The 21,507-nt window shown below is 37.5% G+C and overlaps 1 protein-coding gene across 2 annotated transcripts in view; it reads left to right on the forward strand.

The window, feature by feature from the left end:
• Positions 1-21,507, forward strand: part of LOC113152522 (carboxyl-terminal PDZ ligand of neuronal nitric oxide synthase protein-like) — a 146,784-nt gene that overhangs the window by 57,405 nt on the left and 67,872 nt on the right. The window lies entirely within an intron of this gene.

A 21,507-nucleotide genomic window follows, 5' to 3' on the forward strand; every position in this document is an offset into this window, starting at 1 on the left:
AAACGATTAGGGGCTGTGAACAGGTCTCTTGGTGTTGCCTTTCTTATGTTCTGTGATCTCCTGTCTTATCACCCACATAAAAAGCATATTGCATAAGTGAGACATATTCCCAGTATGACGGATAACTATTGTTAGCTGGAGGCTGACTAAAAGAGCTGTGTCAGATTGAAAAATGCAATAATTTGGTGTGAATATCAGGCTTCAAGAGTCGAGAAACTGTGGTTTAGCTGCAAGATCAGAATAAAAAGTGTGGTTTATGACAAGGTTTGTGCTGATGTTAGGTGAAAACCGTAAATGCCATCCATGGAGACATTATCACAATAGAATTACAAGGGTGTGTTTGTGTGTGTATGGCTATCATTGTGAGGACCAGCATGGATTTTTAACTCTTGGACTGTGGACACTTTTACAAAGTAAGGACATTTTAGCCATTTTAGGGGCTAAGACTAGGTTTTAGGGTTAGGGTAAGAATTAGGTTTTGGTTAGGTTTAGGGCATGTTTTTACTAGCAACAAGAGGCCGTGGTAAGAGTTCAGATCAAAGGACTACACTATAAATAAATATGTCAGTCTCGGTCACACACACAGACAATTTTGGAGAATCTGAAAACTCACACAGATTTGTTGAGCAATAAAAGCAATACCCTAACGTGTCTGCACCATTAATCTCTGTGTTTCGTTGATAAACACACTCACATACAATCACAGAGACCTCTGGTCAAACTAATAAAGAACTAGTCTCTCTACATAATCGGTTTTTAATGACTCATACTTTGTCTCATCTTTCTGACCCTAAACACACACACACACAGTCACTCACACTAAGGCGGTTACAGCTCAGAAGTGGATCCAGAAGCCCATCTGGGGGTTTGGACTTTGGAAACGATTCTGTCAGAAAGATGGATTTTGCCCAACTGTTTGTGTAAGCATCTCTGAGCTTGGAAATTCAGAAAAGATTTTGTTTGGTTAGCTTGTCCTGCACGTCTCATCTTCATGCACAGTTTTTAATCTTTCAGTCACAGGAGGAGGCTGGGTAGCAGGGGGCGTAAAGCAGAGTACAATGGGTAAGACTCATCGATCAGTTTCTGTCATCTGCTGAGCGGAGTCAGACAGATCATGACGATATCTCGTCTTTTCTGCTCAACACCTACATGACAACCATCCATCATTATGTAGCAGTAGCTTAAGTGATATTTGGCATTTGCTGGGTGGAATAGCACCTCTGCTCTATTTAACTTAAACTTTGAAGTTGAATTTTTCTAATATCTGCTGTTAGTGGAAGCTAGGGCTCTGGTGTTTTAACAACTCAGTTTATTCCCATTGATTCTAGTTACAACTAATTGCTGATTGCAGTTATTGGCTCATTATACAAATTGAAAGTTTGTTTTTAATTGACCAAAACTTCCTTTACATTCAGCAGATCCAAGATTTGTTTCCCTTTATGACAAAATGCTAAAAAAATAGTAATATTGGAAATGTGATGACAGAAAAAGATCTTAATGCCTGACACCACCAGAAGCAGCTGTGAGAAACCCTGACTCATTCCATATGATGGTTGTAATCAATTTTCTGACAGTGATTTATTATAGGTATTAAGTTATCTGGTGATATCTGATTTTTATATCTGATTTTATCAATAAGAGATTTTATTGTATGAAAACTTTTATATCTCAACTCTGAACTTTCTGAAGGTCACTTCTCAGTCAAACATTTGGGACAGCAAAGTTATATCTGTGTCCTTGGATTCTTTCAGAATGCTACAGTGGAAGCTAATTTGTTATCAATATGCAAAGAGTGCAGTTTATATCTCTCAGCCTGTGCGTCCTGTATCAAAATTGTATTGGGAAAAATGACCTGATGCAGTGTGCTGTCTGGTTGTAAAAGAGGAGAGGGATTAGACTGTAAATGTAAATGTGGGAAAGTTTAAGCATCTGCATCTGCCTCGTATCGTCAGAGTGTAAATTAGAAGGCTTCTCTCGGCTAGTGCAAATCCCCATGTGAGAAAACATGATGTAAATGTAACCTTTTGGTGTTTTGTTTGAATTAATGTACTCCATAAGCTAATGAGATACATATTCACATATTAGCTTTTAAAATGCAGAGTGAAAACTGCACATCAAAGACTCTGGACTCTTTTAAAAGCTCCTATGTGGGTTTTTAGGTTCACGGTGGCTGGACGCCGCGTGTCTAAATCATTTGGGAGGATTTAGCAGAGCGCTTTGCATTTTTTCTGTGCATTTCTTTTCATCTTCAGCTGCTTTCTAGCTAGAGCTGCTGGATCACTGCCACTGAGGCTGCCCACTGCCTCATATTGAACAACAGTGCTGTCAGGGGTGAAATGACACATCATGTTTACACATATTAATTGGTAAATGTTGTCTAAAGACACTGGCAATTATCTTCTACTGACTATAGTAATTTTCCAACATATGTGTGATTCTGACAAAGCCCAATGACAAAGCAAACAACAGAAAATCTGAACTCTGAAGGTCTGATGCTCCAACAACACCACAGCATACGTGAAGAAACATTCAAATATGTCCAAGTGGTGCTTCTCAAAATGTGCACACAGACAGACACATCACCACACTCATTCATATTCATTCAGAGATTCACAAGCGTACACACACTTGAATCATTTATCATCGCACAAAACCACAGGGACACAAACAAGCAGGCACGAAGGAAGTCTTAGGGATGTTGCCCACAGTCCCCCGCTCAACTATCAGTAAAAATATTCACACTGTCACCACCAGCTGCTGAAACTATGTCAAATCAGAAACGGAGATGGCAGGTTTGTGACTCCCACAGCTGCCTGACTCCACCCCACCTCTGGATACTACATCTACTGCTAGGGCTAATATCAATCATCACAGTAATATTGAATGTAGTTACATATGTCCATTGGAAATTCAGTAAAGTTTTGCTCAAACAAGAACAACACATCCTCATAATGGCCATGAACCCAGGCTGCAAACTACTATAGTGAGCCAAAGAGAAACACTCCTTTGAGTATGAGTATGAGTAAAGCTCTCTCCTTGCACTACGAGGCTTCACTATTGTTTACCAAATGTCATCTGAATTTCGTCTTTTTGTTGATAATTCGATGTCTGCTTTTTGCCTACACTGTACTCCACCTCTCATGAGTGTTTAATTCATGGCTACATTCATCTGTCAGTGACGTCAAACCTACGGTATAATTAATTGGAGGGCTCATATTGTGTAACGTCTAAAGAGTGAAACTGTTGTAGATTATAGGGTTGCAATGAGTCGTGCTAATTCACAGTGTAATAGAGTTAAAGCATAGTGTAAAATTTCTTCTCAGATTGTTTAACTCCAACGTGGATTTGTGCTTTGTTGGGTGGATTTGCAGGTAAATTAGGTACTTTGCTGCCACATAGAACCTAAAACTAGATGGTGGAGTAAAGACTTCACTAGTGATGCACAATAATGTCTGTCAAAGCTTACTCCTACATTAACCCCTGTTGTCATCAAATGACCACTCAAAAGAACCAGTGGTTTGATCTTTATCTACGAAACTGCTGAATTTCAATTGTATACTATAGATGAACAGGTCTCTATTAAAGCAGTAGTAGAAGTTTAAAAAATAAATTATTCATGATAAAGCTTTGATGACGTAACTTTGATTCTTCAACAAGCTTTCTGGCTTTTTAGCATTGACTTTTTTTTAAAGATTTGGCAGGAAAAAAATAAATGAGAGAGAAAGAGAATCAGCAAACTGCAGGAATAAGGACTCAGAGTTATACTATAGCCTATAAAGATTCACAAAGCAGTGGGATGAGTATGCATCTCACATACCTAAGGAGGGGAATGGTGACTCACTCTCGTTTCTGGAATCCCTTCACTTCCATAATGGCACACCATGTCTAAAGCTCTTCTACTTTTAAAATTAGACTTCCACAAAAGAAACGTATTACTCTTTTTTTTTTTTTTTTTTTTTTTTTTTTTTAAATAGAAATTGAGCCTGAGTTACACTTGAGTGAGCAAAATCATCTCTAACAATTAAAAACCATTTGCTAAGGTGAAGTTTTATATTGCCATAATTCACACAAAAGCTGAGATTTAGTTATATCAGAGGAAATTTCTCCATTTCAAGTAATGTCCAATGACCTACATAGGATGGTCATGAGCCATCAGATGCTAAACATCAATTTCACAGACACATGAAATGGATGTTTAAATCAAGTCTGACACCTTTGACAGTTATTTTATTGTTTTGTTTGTTTGTTTGTTTTACACAATGAGTGTTAAGTTAAATACTATAATCATTTATACATCAGTAAAACCTGATTTCACACTGCAAAATTAAATTGGCATCATTTGATTATATACTGAACTAGTCACTGAACAGGTGTGGTGGATCTTGACTTGCCCTGAGCAAACATAATTGTCTAGAGACACTTCGACAACTTCAAAGAAGAGGACTTTTGTGCTGATTAATTGAGCCTTATCGCATGTGATTACAAAGCCCTTCAGTGAAACAACATCTTCAGTTCGAGCTCTAATGTCCTTGCACACAGAACATCCCTGTATTGTCAAGGGAAGAAAGTTAGTTGGACTTTTCTGAAGTCAGATTATTAGGGGAATAACCATGGTAAAGCTAACGTCTTTGATGACCTATAAAACAAAAATGTCCCCTAAAAACATCCTGATAAGTTTTTGTTAAGTTGTTTTTCCTTAACCTTAACCACACTCTTTGAACTGCTCAACATACCCACAAAAATTGTTTGTTTATTAGTTGCCGCAAGCACATGTTGCATGAGACTGTATTGCAGAACATTTCAGTATGCTTTACACACATTGTGTTTCTTCCCAAATGTTTTTGCTGTTTCAGATTGATTCAGCATTGAAAAGTTTGAAGAAAACAGGGTTTAAGTCAGATTTTGCCTCATAACTCAGTTGGATCCCTTGCAACATCTTTGAAACTGTCAACCTAACAATTTTGAGGATTAATGGAAATGAACAGTGCAACAGTAAATATTATGCAAAAATCAAGTAAAGTGCCATAATAATTATATCCCTTTATTTAAAAGGTCACTGTGGAGATTTGCATGACTTGCAGGTGGCTATCTTTCATACTAACAGGTCCATTACTTTTAAATATCCCATTTTACCCATTAAGTTCTTGTTTTAATTACTTTTGTGTCATCTTATAGCCATGACACTGTTCAACAGAATGTTTAGTATATGCTATAATGCTTTACAGTGATTAAATACAGTAGCAAGATGGCGCAATATATTTTCACACTAGCTATTATCAAACAATCTTCATTGTTATATTTTGAAATAAGTGAGTACAGAAATACAGTGGCAAGAAAAAGTATGTGAACCTTTTGGAATATCATAGTTTTCTTTCACTGCAAGCTGGCCAGATGCAGCAAAGCAGGGCCAAATCATGATGTTTCCTCCACTATACTTTACAATTAGTAAATGCAGTAGTAATGTTTTCATGATGTGCTGTGCCCTTTTTTGACACGAGATGTAGTGCTGTGTGTTCTTTCCAAAGAGTTCAACTATAGTTCAGTATAGTTTCATCAGTCCACAAAACATTTTGCCAATACTGCTGTGGAGGAGTCAATGTGCTCTTTGGAAAACGTCAGGCGTGCAGCAATGTTTTTATTTTATTTTATTTTTTTTTAGTAAGCAGCTGCTTCCTTTGTGGTGTCCTGCCATAGACACCCTGCTTGTTCAATGTTCTACCTACTCTAGACTCACGAACACAGATGTTGGCCAGTTCAAATGTTTGGCTAACAGTTGGGGTTGCTTCTTTAATGAGTGTTTGTTGTACTCTTGGTAATTTTGACTGGCCTCCCACTTCTTGGTGGAGTAGCCACAGTCCCAAAATGTCTCCATTTTGTAGATTTTTTGCTTAACTGTAGACTGGTGAATTTTTCAAGTATGTTACATCACTTCGTAACCCTTTCCAGCTTTATGTAAATCAACAGTTCTTGATCATAGATCCTTGAAAACGTTTGGCGAGTATATTCTTCTTGTGCGGAGCAAACTCAAAGTTTAAGTGGTTTTTGTCAAAGTAGCTCTAGCCCACATGTCCAAGCTAATTTTCTAAACTTATACCAACACCTGACTCCAATTATTTATTTATTTTGAAATGTCATTATTCAGTGGGCTCACATACTTTCTCCACTAGCTCTATGAGGTTTTTATGGTTGTTCTCAATAAAGACATGAAAGACCAGAATTTTTTTTGTGTTATTACTTTCGGTACATTATATTTGTTAATACTTTTGACTAAGATTAAGATCAGATCACTTTTTATGTCAAATGAATGCAGAAAACCATAACATTTCAAAAGGCTCCAATACGTTTTCTTGCCACTGTATGTGTGCTGCTTTCTGATGTATATGCATGCAAGCCAGCACCCATAGCCCAATAACTCACAAACCATAACAAAACATGGCCAATACCATGCTGCAGGGTGTTTTACTGAAAACACTGCCCATGAACATTTTAACGACAGTGGAGGGCTTTAATAGTAATTGGAAAGTTTTTCCCACTCTCAGTCACTTCGCTGCTTCAGTTGTCACTTAACATTTACATGTGTAAATATCGATGTCTTGTCTCTGGACACACACAGACAGGATGTATTTGCGTGCATGTGTTTTTATATTCCACCTGCCAGAGAGCCGCAGCCTCAGGGCAAAAACAACAGACCAACTCAGTCAGGAGTGTATCAGAATCCCCTGGATCAAGCACCTATACACACCCACACTCATCAAACTGGCAGCCTCAACACCTTTTTTTAGCCATACTCACACAGTTGTAGGTGAATACAAACATCCCTAGACATTCAATATAGAAGACAGACATTCAGTTTGAAAACACACACACACACACAAAATCTTCTGCGGTCTCTGCAGTACACATACAGACACACATGATAGTGTGTGTGTCAAGTGCCAAGAAAAAGTATGTGAACCTTTTGGAATATCATGGGTTTTTTGCATTAATTTGTCATAAAATGTGATCTGATCTTCATCTAAGTCAAGAGTATTAACAAATATAATGTCTCTACCAAGAAGTTAAAATGACCACAACAAACAGTCATTAATGAGGTAAAGAAGCAACCACGAGTGACAGCCAAGGATTTGAAGGGACAGACTAACACCTATGTTCATGAGTCTACAGTAGTTAAAACACCTAACAAGCAGGTGTGTGTGTATATATATATATATTTTTTTTATAACAATATTCACCCCCTTCAGGTCAGTTCCATTCTTCTTTGCAACATTGCTCAAGCTCCGTCAGGTTGCGTGGGGACTGGGTGTGAACAGCCCAGATTTAGACATGTGCCACATTCTGATCATTTCTTGATGATGGATTTCACTGAACTCCGGGGGATGTTCAGTGCCTTGGAGATTTTTTTGTATCCATCCTCTGACTTATGCTTTTCAATTATCTGTTCTCTGGGTTTCTGGGCGTTTTTTGTCTTCATGATGTAATGGTAGCCAGGAATACTGGTTAATCACTGACTGGAACTTCTAGACACAAGTGTCTTTCTACTGCAGTCACTTGAGATGCATTCACTGCACTCAGGTGATCCCCATTTCACTAATTGTGGAACTACTAGTACCAAATATGTGGACCTCTGTTGGACTGATTTCACCTTACATATTTTTATTTAATTGACATTACTTTGTAGAATCCTGTTTTCACATTAATTAGGTATTTTTGTGATTTTCTTTTTTTTCTTTTTTTTTTTTTTGTCAAAGTCAACTTTTATTGACCATGAGTGATTTATAATGTCAGTAAAAGGATAAAACATCCAAGGGAGTAAATACTTTTTATAGACACTCTAGATGAAGATCAGATCAAATTTTGTGACAAATTAATGCAGAAAACTAAAGCTGCAGGGCTGAGAGCAGAGACCTTGGAGGGATAAATCAACCCTGCAGCATCTCTAGAGAATTTAAAAACTTTACACCATATAATTTATAAACTTCCAGAATGTTTTTATTTACTGTAGGGCTGATTCTCAAAATCACCTCTTCCTTTATATAAGTACACGAAAGGTGAAGGCAACCAAAACACATTTTACCAGTGTTCTGTACTTAGTAGTAGTATTATTTTGTGTAATTTTCTGTATTATTGTCCCTTGTTTTGAGCTGTTGACTTGTTTAATACTGATTTAACATAGAGAAACTGCTGTATCTGTAGGACACTTGCTTAGAACAAATGGGAAAGGGGATGATGAGATCAGGGGAAGGTTTAGGAGACCAAATGTACCTATCTACGTTTTCCATTCAAATTTTTTCATAAATGTCATAAATATACTCCAGATCCTACGTTATACTGATCTGCCAAATGTAGAGATTTAACATTCAGTGATGTGTTATATATGGTTTGATCAATAATTTCAAAGACATCTTAAGAACTCTACCAGTGGCAGCCATGATAAGAGCTAAGGCTGAGATATTTCTTTATGGAAACATACAGTTAGTGTCTGTCAGGGTGTTGGCTGGCTGCCCAGAGGGAGATGAAGGGATAAAGCTGATAGACACATTGTGTTTTTTTAATTAAGAAGATTTTGCTGTATCTTGACCCTCAACAACAGTTGTTCAGAGTTCATTCAGTTATGTTCAGTTCACAATATACCGTATTTTTCGCGCTATAGGGCGCACTTAAAAGCTGTTGTTTTTTTTTTACGCGTTACAACTGAACAAGTATGGGAGTTATGGTGAACACGTTGAATAAAGTTTGACTGACTGTTTTGTTTCGCTTAAAGCGCCTTTTAGTCCGATGCGCTTTATATGTGAAAAACGTTTGAAAATAGACCATTCAATGACAGTGTGTCTTATACTCCGGAGCGCCTTATAGTGCGGAAAATACGGTATGCTATATATGCTATAGAAATAAAATTGACTTGAATTGGCCAGTATTACGAGACGTTATGTCTTTTCTGTTGATTCAATGATTATACAATCAATGATTAAGTTTTCCATAACAATGGCTGCAGCAAGCAGTTTTATTTCATCAGCACAGATATGCCTTTGCAATCTTTTCAGTGTTTGGGATTGTGTGTGTGTGTCCTAGAGAAACTGAAAAGGAGTCAGAGTTTGTAAATTGTTGGTGTATACATAAGGTATGCATTTTCCAGCCTTCATCTGTGGTAATTGCTGTCATCTTTTCAGAAGCAGTCCCCAACTCCCACCGGGCAGTTTGTATTAGAAGTGTTTGGCTTTAATTCCTATTTCAAAATGTGAAAATTTAAGTTCACACCCACCCAATTAAAGTCAATTTTGTTTGTTCTAACAACACCCTGATTAGGTGAAATAGAAAACAAACTCTTACAGGAAGTATACACATATACTTCCCACACTTGACTTTGATATTTTATTGTACTCATGCCATGATTAGTACTCCCTGCTGCTCATCAACAACACAGCTGTGGAGGTGGTTAGGTTTCTTTGGGGTACACATCACAGACAGATTCACCCTCACCCACCTCCCTGCTGCCAACCCTACCACTTTCTACAGATGCACCACAAAGAGCATTTTGTCAAACGACAACTCTGTGTGCTGTGGTACCTGCACATCTGCAGACTGGAATTCCCTCCAGAGAGTAGTACTGACAGCAGAGAACATCATTGGGACTTCTCTTCCTTCGATCCAGGAGATTGGACACAAACGCTGTCTGTCTCGTGCCAACAGCGTCACCAGAAACTGCTTACAGCCACATCAAGGACTGTTCTCTCTGCTTGCCTCCGGCAGGAGGTACCGCAGTCTGAAGAGCAGAACAGCCAGGTTCAGAAACAGTCTTATATAATATTTCCACTTCCCTAAAGGAGAAGAACTCTTAGAAGAAAAAGAAATCCATTCAGGCATTTCCCCTTGAACCAAAACTCTCCCAAAAATATACAGTGGCTTGAGAAAGTATTTAGCTCCTGTTATGTTTGCACACTTGATTCTGTTGGACTTTTAATTTTAAATGGAGGAAGTTCCTATTTTTTTAAAAAGCTTTTCCTGGTTAGCCTATATGATCTTCACAGTCTGTGTAAACTCGTTTATTCCGTGCCATTTCAAGCTGTTCTCTGGTGGTCATGAGCGTGGGTTGGCCAGTTCTATAGTAGAATGTAGAAACACAGAGATTATAGAAGTTGATAAGTAATTTATTCATAAAAATACAGAAGTAGCAAAACTTTCCATTTAAAATTCCCAGAGCCTGCAGTTATGTTTATTTCCTGTTTTGTCTGACTAACAATCCAAAGATAATTATTTTACTGTCATAGAAGTCTCAAAAAAACCCTGAAATGAATGTGTTTTCACCAATACCAGTAAAACTGAGGCTGCAGCAGGAAAACTCTTTTTTTTATTGCTTAAGAATTGAACATGTCATTGTGGAGAGGAAACTGAAAGGTTACATGAAATATGCTAATGTTTAATTACTGAACCACAGTCAGGCTGTCAGTAGAGGCTGGTCTGGAGCTCTTAAAGCAGCCAGTGTATGGTGAAGTGAGGAAATCTTTGGAAATGATTTCTCCATTGTGCTTTTTTGACATGTACAAGACATGTTTTTTTTCTTAATACCAAAATGTTATTGTTAAATGTAGCTGAACTTCTCACGATCTTACTGAAGCCTTAATTTCATTAGTTTAGTGATTCTTTGTAATCTGGATCCTCCAACTACATTCATGAAGCTGGCTTTAGATTCTTAGCAGTTGCTGTGGTGTAAATCTCTCCCCACACCATGATCTGAGGCACTGTTTGGTGCTCTGCATTACTTTGTTGGGCACTGTCCAAAAGCTGAGAAAACATGCACCAGAGTTAATCATTGGCAGTCTAAACACACAACAGGTTTTCCCCCACAGCTCCTTCTTTTCCCACTGATTCGTAAATGAGAAGTTACAGAAGAAGCACTGCGCAAATCAAACATCTGTCCAGCTCCGGCTTAGGCCTCTGTAGCAGGTGTCGTGTATTATTCCTCCAATTCCTGCTTTGACTGACATTTGAAAAATTTCTGAAATGTGAACCACCTGCACGACTTCGCCACAGGTGTCATCTGTTGAAATGACTGGGCACCTGTTGGAAGGCGAATTTCTTCCTCACTTCTGCAGTTTTAAAATCTAGGAGAAAAGACAGCTTCTCAATTCAAATTCAAATTTCACAGTTAATACGAGACATATGGAGATTTAATTTGATTGTACTGTGCTCTATTTCTTTAAGTTATGCTCTGTCAAACATTTGTATTTTCATTTCTGCAGTTCTTAAATACTGAAGTATTAACTTTTAATTTCCACTACATGAAGAAGTAAGACACTTTTCCCTTAAAGAAATCCTCTATAGGTCAACTGGAAAAGCAGGTTTTTACCATGTTAGTTGGAAGATGGGAGGAAGATGGGCTGGCTGTGTTTATTATTGTAACTATGACAACAGATCCTCTCTAACCCTATTGAAGAACTTACTTAAATCCAAACCACAATCTTTCCCCTAAACTTAACCAGTTGTTTTTCAGCTGCCAAACCACATATTAATGATTGTGACCATGATGAGAAATGTCCTCATATCATAATAAAGTACCACGCACTTTCTCTAAAGCTCAAGGCCTAACCGTGCTTCATGTGAAGGACAGTGTGTTTCCTCCTTTACAAATGTGCGTCTACTGTTTGTTGGAATTAAAGTATATATACTCCCCATTACTGTAGTGGGTGCTGTGGCCCAAAGTACAGCAGGACACACAAGGGCTGCTGTATAAGAAGAACTCAGGCTTGATTATTAACAATGCATTTTGCTAAGGTTGGATAATTTATTGTCCTGAAAGTAACAGAAGTTTACAAATGAAGTATTGACAAAGACAAATTAGTCTCCTCGTTTGCCAGTTACCAATTTGTATGTAGCTTGTCTAATATTGATCACCCTAAATTGGAAATTTACTAGCTATTTTTCAAAGGTGGAAATGGCAGCAGAATGACACCACACTAGTTCATGTTATTGTTTATAGACTGACCTTTAGCTGTTCACTGTGGCTGTGCAGCTCAGACAAAACAGCACTAACTGGAGAAAATGGCTGCCATGGTTATTGGATTTATTTACTGTCCCTTCTTTTCCAAATAAAACTATTTGGAAAGGTTTTTGACATGGACATTAATGCACTTTATATACATTTGAATTTTTATGTTTATCATGTTTTGAAGCTGTTCTCATGTAAAGCTGCCATACAGCATGCTATTTTGACTCATTCAGTATATTAATCAAGTCCCCAACTGGATTAAAAGGGCTCAGGACGTATAGCACTGTTTTTATTAGCACTGCTAACACTTAAAGAGATCGAATTTTCTGAGAACACAAGTGCTTCTTATTATGTCTTCCTTTTTTTGTACTTCCATGCACCTCCAGCCTTGCACTGCTTCAGCTGCTACTGTAGACCTCTCTCAATTGAATGTAAATGAAGATGAATATAGTTCACTTCTTGTTTTTCTTCTCTCTGCACACACTTGTGGCTTTCCACTGCCTCTGGGCATTGTGTGTGTGTGTGTGTGTGTGTGTGTGTGTGTGTGTGTGTGTGTGTGTGTGCATGTATCTGCTTGTGTCTGACTGTGACCATGTATGTTTATTAGAACACAGACCACATTTTGGTGGCACAAAACTGATCAGTATACGGAACAGGAAAAGGTGATTTGTCTTTTGGGGGGAGTCTGGGCTTTCTGTTGAGTCAATTCTTCCTCTTTGTGTGTGTTTCATCCTTACACAATTATTCACCGTCTTACAGATAAAACTGTATTCAATTTATACTTGAGGCTCACTATTTTCATTTCTTACCAATTTTTCACAGAAACATACCTTGAATTTTAGTAGGTAAGTTTTCTCTCATTCTCTCACTCTTTTAGGTTTTCATTGTCCCAGACACCAGGTGTTTTTCCATCACCTGTTCCAAGATAGATTTGCACTTAATTACACTTTTTTTTCATTGAACTGTACCTTTCCTAATTACGCTTTTGAGAATTGTCTTATGCTGTTGGGGCACTGCTTCTTTGAAGCAGTGTGTGCACATCCACATAATGCATGCACACTATAGCACACTATAAAATAAACAGTATTGTTTTTTGGGTTCTTGTATGAAAACATGTTTTACTGCCTGCTTACATAAGGCATGTGCTTTTTGAGGTTCTAGTAATAGACTTTAGTTAAAAAAAAAATCTGTCTGAAAGAAAGATAACCTCCATGACCTATTAACGTTAACTATAGAAGAGCTGCTTCTCTACCTCAATGATTCCCATCTTCCCATCCAATTAATTTCTTAGACAGTTTGCCGTGGTTCATTTTTACAATTATCAGACTAAGTTAAAAGGCCACTAATATTGTGTACTAATTACTTCTCTTTTAATTTTAGATAATTGTTACTATTACTATTATTATTATTACTAGATAATGATTATATTATAATTATGAATTACCATTATTCAACATATTGTTGAAGAATCAGCTTCTCTTCTTATGTCATAATTGTAGAAATGTTGAAGAAACACATTACCTTCGTGCACTTTAATTACATGTAATGTATATTCAGATGGGTATTAAATGTTTAAAAATATTATACATATTATTAGATTTGACAGTATTACAGGGACCCCAATAGGTCCACTGAACAATGTCACAACAAGTCGGGTTTTCCATCCACAAGAGCAAATTATGACTTATATGTGAGCACTAATACGTGTTGGTGCATACGACATTTAATGTTAAATTCTTACTTGGTGAACATGGTCAACGTGGTCATTTTGTTGCTCAGTCTATTACAGAAACTATTAGATGGATTTTCACAAAAACTGCCAAATAAATAATGTCCATAGCCCTAAGTGGCTTTAGTGATCCCCTGACTCTTCTAGTAAGTCAAAGTTAACTTCTGCTGCATAGATTCGAACAATATCTGGCACATACTTCTTTTGCCAAGACAGTGTAACTGAGTTTGGCAACCTCCTGTTTTTTTCTTCACCACCATGAGGTTGACCATTTAGTTTTTTGTTGAACAATCTCAATCACTTAAAACTTATTATTTAAATTAATTTTCCTTTTAATTTAGCATCAGGACAACATTACGTTGTATGTTAGTTTATGCCCTATACCTGAACAACAGCTGATGGTATTTACTTCACTTTTAGTGTAGTAAATGTAGAAATTACCATTTTGCTTAAACAACTGCCAAAACAAGAACCCTGCTTCACTAGCACAGGCCCTTGTTTTCTCACTAAACAAAGGTAAAGACCCCTCATTATGCAGGAGCATCCAGTGTCAACCCCTGTGCAATGTATGTACATTAGTAGGAGAAAGGAGTAGTGGAAAACAACACTTAATAGAGAAATGAAGGGAGGTTTGTGTAAAAACAGGAGATGGAGGAGTGCTTGGGTACAAGTGTTATTAGGTTGAAAAATTAAAGAGAAAACTTCACTGTGCAGCAGTTTTATTTCACTTCAGCAGAAATTTCTGTTTTCAGATGGTTTAATTTTGCAGTGGTAGTAACAGCTAGGAACCTTGAAGCTTACTCACTATTGATATATCTACTGGTTTAATATTTTATGGTGTAAATATCTGTAAAATCTTAGTCTGTAGTTTAGTTTCTGTGATTGTACCTTTATAATAATAATAATATACCACCACAATGGATTTGAAATAAAACACTTAAGATGTGATGAATGTGTGGACTTGCAAAAAAAAAAAAATATATATATATATATGGCAATAACCATTTAGAAATTAAAACCATTTTAAGCAAAGTGCCTCTATTATCAGGGCTGCTCACTGTCCAGATACTTGTGGGACTAACTGTAGGTTATATTCCTTTGGATCCACATTTGTGCTACTGTATATTCTGTGTGCCCTGTGCTTATGAACAGAATTTCAAAAATGCAAACTTGCAAGTTTTTAGAAACCATGAGATTTTAATTATGCTGCATTTGTTAGAAAAAGTCAGAATTAGAACTCTTTCAGCAAATTTCTGTCCTTTCTCTCCTCTTTGTGTAAGTATGAATAAACTGTGTGTGAAGTTATATCAGCTCAACTCCCTCTCCCTCTATTCCTTGTCTTTCTGTAGTTCTCAAAGAAGAGAACAAGTATGCTAGTTCATCTGTTGTGTTAATAATTGGCATCACACTGCTACTGGTCCGAGATGCAAGATGCTGTTAAAAGTGTTATATTCTAATTTCTATGCTGCAGAATGTATCTATATTGTATGGGTCTTTTCTCGTGGTAAAGGACTGCCTCAGATAAAATGAGCTATGCCGTTGTAGTCGAAAAGTCATCATAGGTGCCTCTGGGGAAAAAAATCAAACTAATGCACTAATACAAAACTAATGGTCACAATGTTTTAGAGAATATTTTTGTTGAATGTTGCTGCAACAGCTTCTTTTTTCCATTCTGTAGCTGTAAATTTGAATCTGTGCACAATATATTTATACAACTGCAAACAACCCAACAACAAGAGGCCCTGACTCAGAACGCCAAAATACCACATAAATATTTTACCAGTGTTGAATTGATTTACAGTTTGTGTGAGAAAAAATTGAAGAAAGAAAAAACTGTTCCATTTGTCTTTGTTGAGCTCACTTTATTGCAGGTAGTCATTTAGTTACCTCATTTCTCAGCAAGAAACTAATTCTGCAAAATGCAGAAACTGGGGCGTTTACATTTTCAGTAAATAATTCATCAAAGAATAAAAATGAGATCGAGCTGCTAACTTCTCACCTTGAATTTAACAAGTGCTGTGGGAGATAGCCTGTCTGCTGAATGTTATTTTCAGATTTGCCAAGTCTATAAAATGCCATAAAATTTCAGGGTTTTTTTTCTGTGTTCACACAGAAGTTGAGCTGACACAGCTTTTCTTATACCATTTCATCCAGACTGGTCATTTTCAATCAACATAATTACTGGTCAGTATTCTGTGTAATTAAGTCTGGTTTATCTCAGTGTTGCCAAATCCACACTGTTCTAGAAAACATTTCAGGTTGGAGCTATCACAGCAGAATGTCTGTGTAATAAAAGAAACTGGGCTTGTTAGTGCAAAGAGTGGTGTTTCTCCTACCACTTAACACTGAGTGGTTTTAGTGTGACAAAGTCAGAAGGTTTTGTTTAACCTTTTTAAATATCCCTTTGTTTAAAACAATATTCCACTACTGTACAGCTGAATTCAAAACATTTCTGTTATCATCTGAGACACATTGAACTGAGGCATGCCCTCAAATTGCAGTGTTTTAATGACATAACTGTCAAAAGAAAAGAAAAACCTGAAGCACTGCGTCCATTCATGTTTCATTGACAGGCTGCTTGGTTTTGGCTCTCAAAATGTAAAAAAGGTATTCTGAAAGACAGGACACTGTCAGACACTGATAGACTTTGGAGCTGTTCCACAAGACTGAATGAGGCTAGTCCACCTATAAAAAAAGGACAATACTTAGGCAGAACTTATTGTAAAATATTAGCAGAGCTACATTCAAATTCAAGGTTAAAGAACGGCAGAATACTGGATTAATCACATATGACAGCTAACCTTCACTAAGCTGGGCTATGTAGAAAATAGGATCTTTTTCCCACAATAAATACAAAGAATACTGTATATGAGGAGAATAAGACCTGGAGGACCAATACTGCAGTATGCAGTGTACATGCTTCCACAGAATAGGCCCCAGTCCGTCCTTATAATTAGACACTCTGATCCAATACTTATATTTACTGTGCCTACAGTAACTAATTAATTTGATGTACCTATAGTAAATGTTCATTAAATATGTATCTGAGTCATTAAACCAACAGCTTTATCCTACTTAACTTAATGCACCTTATTTTTCACACACTGCTTGATCCAAATACTGAAGGTCCTGGCTAGGGAATATCAAGATTATAAGCTTGATTTTTAAAATTTAGATGTCACGTTTTGATGATCAGTAAAGGACATTTTTCTGACATAGGGGTGATGGGATCCTCTATAGTAAATCACTCTGCTTAAGTATTTTGAAATGTATTCACTTTCAGTCCTATAAGAGTTGTACAGTGGACCATCTTCTCTCACAAACCGTGTTTAGCTGAGTGCACACACCAGCTCAGAAATAAGCACCTGCTAAACAACTTAATCAATATGGAGTTAACACACTGTGTGAGAGGTAGCCCTTTAGAATCAATCACTAAACTGCATGTTTTCCTGTGCTAAAATAGAGGCAGACATTGGTCAGGACAACTTGCTGATTGAAATGGTAATTTGTGTCGAACATAAACCACAGAAAAAAGCAGAATTTGCAGATGGGCAACAGGTACTCTGAACTACAGGTACAAGTGACATCAGGTGACATACGGTTTTGTAATAAACCCTGATCAAAAAATGTACTACATACAATACGATGTCTAGATTCCAGTTGGTTGGAAAGCTAAAGTCAGACGGCATTTCACACAGTAAGTTAAATAGTAAAGTTTCCCTTTGCTAAACCCATTTGAGACCCCTATTAACAACTTGACACAGTCACTGTTTAAGCACTGTACAATTAATTTTTTATGTGCCCACATTTACCAAAGACCAGTTGTGCAATTTTATCTTAACTTGCTGAGATGTCACATCTTGGTCCTGTGTTCTGACACTGTAATACCAATTAGCCTAATAGCCACAGTGTGCTGTAATTGCTGTTTGAAAGCTCTATCGTAACTTCTCCACTGAAATGTGAAGCTGATTCACATTAGAGCTGGAATTCAAGTTCTTATCTCAAACACTACAGCCTGTAGTTTGTCCAGTGTCAGGTTGATGAAAGTTATCACTATGACAGTTTTCACTGTCATTTACTGCCAAAATGTTTAAAATGGATTATATGGCACAACCTGTTTTAGCAGCACCCAAACCAGCAAAACTCACCGCACTTTAACAGCCTGCAGGATATTTTCGGTCATCCACCCAGTCATTGTTTTCAGGGTGACACTCTACAATATCCCATGTTTCATGTTACTGAATCTGATACTGGATCTTTTATAGATTCCCAATAACAGGATGTTAAATGCTGAAAGACCATATTAATGCAGATGTATTGGCTTCCATTCCTGAACCTGATGCTCTTGCTAAAATAAGCCAGCACACACATCTACAGCCCGATCTGGCACAGGTGTATCTTTATATTGATTCCTAGTAACTGTGCAATTGTCGATGCTGTGTGTGTGGTGCCTTGCCTCTTAGTCTTTGATTTATAGCAGCAGCATTTCACAGGCAGTGATTTATCAAAAGAAAAATGGCCAAGGCCTTCTAAAACAAGCCCACTTCATTACTCAAGCATCACATCACAACCTCCTGCATCAGAGACTCAGCCTGCTAACAAGGAGGGCTTATTAACAAGGTTAGCTGAGGGTGTGTGGTCTTGTTAACGCAGAATTAGACTTTCTTTCAAAAGCTAATGAATGAGTGGGCAAATAGGTGGGCTTCATATACTTTATGTTTATTTGTGCACATGTAATTCATACAGCCTTCACATTTAGAAGAGCTCTCTGGTTTCATTTTGCTGTATGAGATGAGACAGCAACAGCCTAAATTTGAGGAAACAAGAGTGTCTGTGTCCAACTCTTAATGCACTGCTAAACTTTTGACTCACTAGATGAGTCATGAATCATCTGCTTTGCTGCACTGTCTCACTCTCTTTTTAGGTCTTTGTTCAGTTGTGATTTCTGCCCTGCCATTTTCTCTCCCCCATCTCTCCTTCCAGCTTTATTATATAATGTTCCCAATTAACAGTATATTCAATCTAGATGACAGTTGCTAGTATTGATGGCAGAATTGTTCTGATGGCTTTTTTTCAAGGATTAAACTATCAGAATCAAGTTATGTTAAGGTACTTGATTCAGGGCATGTTGGGGTTCTCTCGGAAGCCTCAACATCTGACCTGTATAAAAAAACACAGCTGAAGGAGAAACACTGGTTGCACAACTTGATTTTGCAAGATAAGATTTTAAGACAAATCAAATCACCTTTACTGATTGATATGTGATGTTTGAAGCAGAAATCAAACTGTTGGCGGGGATCTAGACCCTATAATTTAGTTAATGAAGCATAACAGAGAAGATGTGAGCCAGAATATTTTACTGCTGAACAATAAATTTTGATTGCAGATAACAATACCCATTAAACAGAGAGAAAATATTAACAGCAGACTTTACTGGATGGATGATTACACTGTTGCAAGAAAAGGGTAATGGCACTGTTTTCAGTGTCCGGGATTTCTGCATAAATTGATCGTGAAATGTGATCTGATCTTCACCAAAGTAACAAATATACTAAAAACTGTCTTGACTCGTCATCTGCAGGTAAAGAATCACAGAAGGAAGGACGGTTGTCTACTAGGCGGTAACAAAAGATAGGAATGGTTTCAGATTCAGAAGCTTCCAAGAGATACAAAGTTAGACTTTTCTACATGATCTAAAATTGAAATTGATGGATTTAATCCAGCAACACCCACTGGATATACTTTTATACTTAGCAGAAGAGTCATGCTTCATCATTTACTTGTTGCATTATTAATAATCTATCATTCCAAATGTATTTAGTTCAGCTGTATTCTTTCTGTTGTCACAAACACATCACCACAGTAGGTTACTACTGTGCTGGTTCAGTCACACAGACACTCACTGATGACAGTGACTGTCATTCATGTGAAAATGTTTTGATTTGTAACCTTAAATAGGAAAGGCAACCCCCTGGAAATACAAGTTAGAACACTTTTCCACTCTGCAGCATTTGTACGCTGATAGATTTTGTCATTACCGTCTTCTGTTACGCTTGTCTCTCTCATATTGTAAGACTTGATCTATCCGCTCATCTTCACCTGGATGTTTGGCACCTGTTCCTGTTGGAGACAGTTGATAGAGATGTATCTGAGCTGTCATCTCTACACTGCTTGAGGATTTGTCAGCTGAGCTCACTTCCACTCACTTGTCTGGCACCATATAAGATTTCTATTTTTTTCATTGCCTAGATTTTTGAGTATGATTCAATTCCCTGCAGACAACAGTTTGGCAGAACTCAAGACCTTTTCTCCTGCTTTAGACATTGATTTTTATCACAGTGACTCGGAGTTGAGGGATGACAAGAGGGTAAGGAAAGACTTGAAAGAGGCAACTGAAGTGTTGTCTATGAGGAGCAGCCGGATGGGAGCGGTCAGTTTTCTTCTAGGAGATGAAAATGGGTTGATAAGCGACCCTGTTGGCCTTCTGTGTTTGTTGACACAGGTTTTTCTGCTTCTCTTAGTAAGCAGCTACTTTGCCTGAATTTCTAATGCCTTGGCAACTCCTTGTAAAACTTATTTGTGGATTTTCCACGCCTGCATGTGCTTCACAAGAAATGCATTTTAATATGGGCAGTGTTATTGCTAAAATTACATTACAGTGATTTCCACAGCATACCTTTTTGTGCCACAGCCTGCCTCCTGCGTGCTCTATAGGCTCTCCACATAAATCCGAAATATTTAATAGATTTAACACATTTCTACATTCTTATCTAACTACCTGTGGTTGTGAGAAACTAGAAATCAGGCTGAAAATCTCTAGTTGTATGTGTGTCTGTGTGAAAGTGATTGTATGAGTCACTGCAGATAGTCTTTTCTTTTATTTTGACAGTCTGCTAAGCAGGGTTGACAAAAACACCTCCACACCACAAGACCCCTGCTAATCCGGCTCCCAGAGAAAAGGCCAAAGCTAATACCACTGAAATGTCACCAAGTGTATAGATGAGACCCCTGATTAGGACACAGACTCACATACTCACATGCACAGGAGAACACCAGACACACTTGAAAGCAGAGACAGGGGTCATTTGCATAATCTCCACTTACTTTCTTGCTCTTATCTTTTTCCATTGTCTGACTGTGATAAATTACCCCAAATATCCCACCAAGCCCCTTTAATATGGCACTAATTATCCAGTTAGGAAGCTTTCCGGCCGGAGGTTTCTCTTACGTCCTTCAACCACTTGATATTTCAGGTTAACTGTATCAAGCGACACAGTGTCATTACTTCATTAACCTTCAAAATGAAAGGTAATACAAGTAAGTAAGAATCGTTATATAGTCAAACTTTTGCTCTGAGTAAAAAGTTAGCGTCTTAAAAACCTTTAGCTTTTAGCTTCTGTTGTGTGCATGGGTCGGCTGGTTTCTGCACCTGGCAACTAAATCGCCAATGTTTTGCTTGATTATGTTTACACCACATAGAGCTACTGTATGTAACTTTGTTTGAAACATTTTTTGCTCTTCTAACCTGTTGCAGTTTCCATGATTTCTGCTTGCAGAGCATCGTAGAGCATAGCAGACGGTAGAAGAGCATAAGGAAGCAGGGAGAATGAGGGCTGGGCGCAACAGAGTGGACTGATTTAATGTGTCATGCTTGTGCTAGATTAAGATGCATATTGTAGTATTAAAATGTGAAATAGAGTGGGGAAAATGCTGCTTAAATACTACTTTATACTTCATGTACTTGTACACACTCCTAGTTTCATCAGATGAAGGATTAAATCAAAGTCACCCTCAA

The sequence above is a fragment of the Anabas testudineus genome, chromosome 4 (assembly GCF_900324465.2).
Source record: "Anabas testudineus chromosome 4, fAnaTes1.2, whole genome shotgun sequence".
NCBI classification, from domain to species: Eukaryota; Metazoa; Chordata; class Actinopteri; order Anabantiformes; family Anabantidae; genus Anabas; species Anabas testudineus.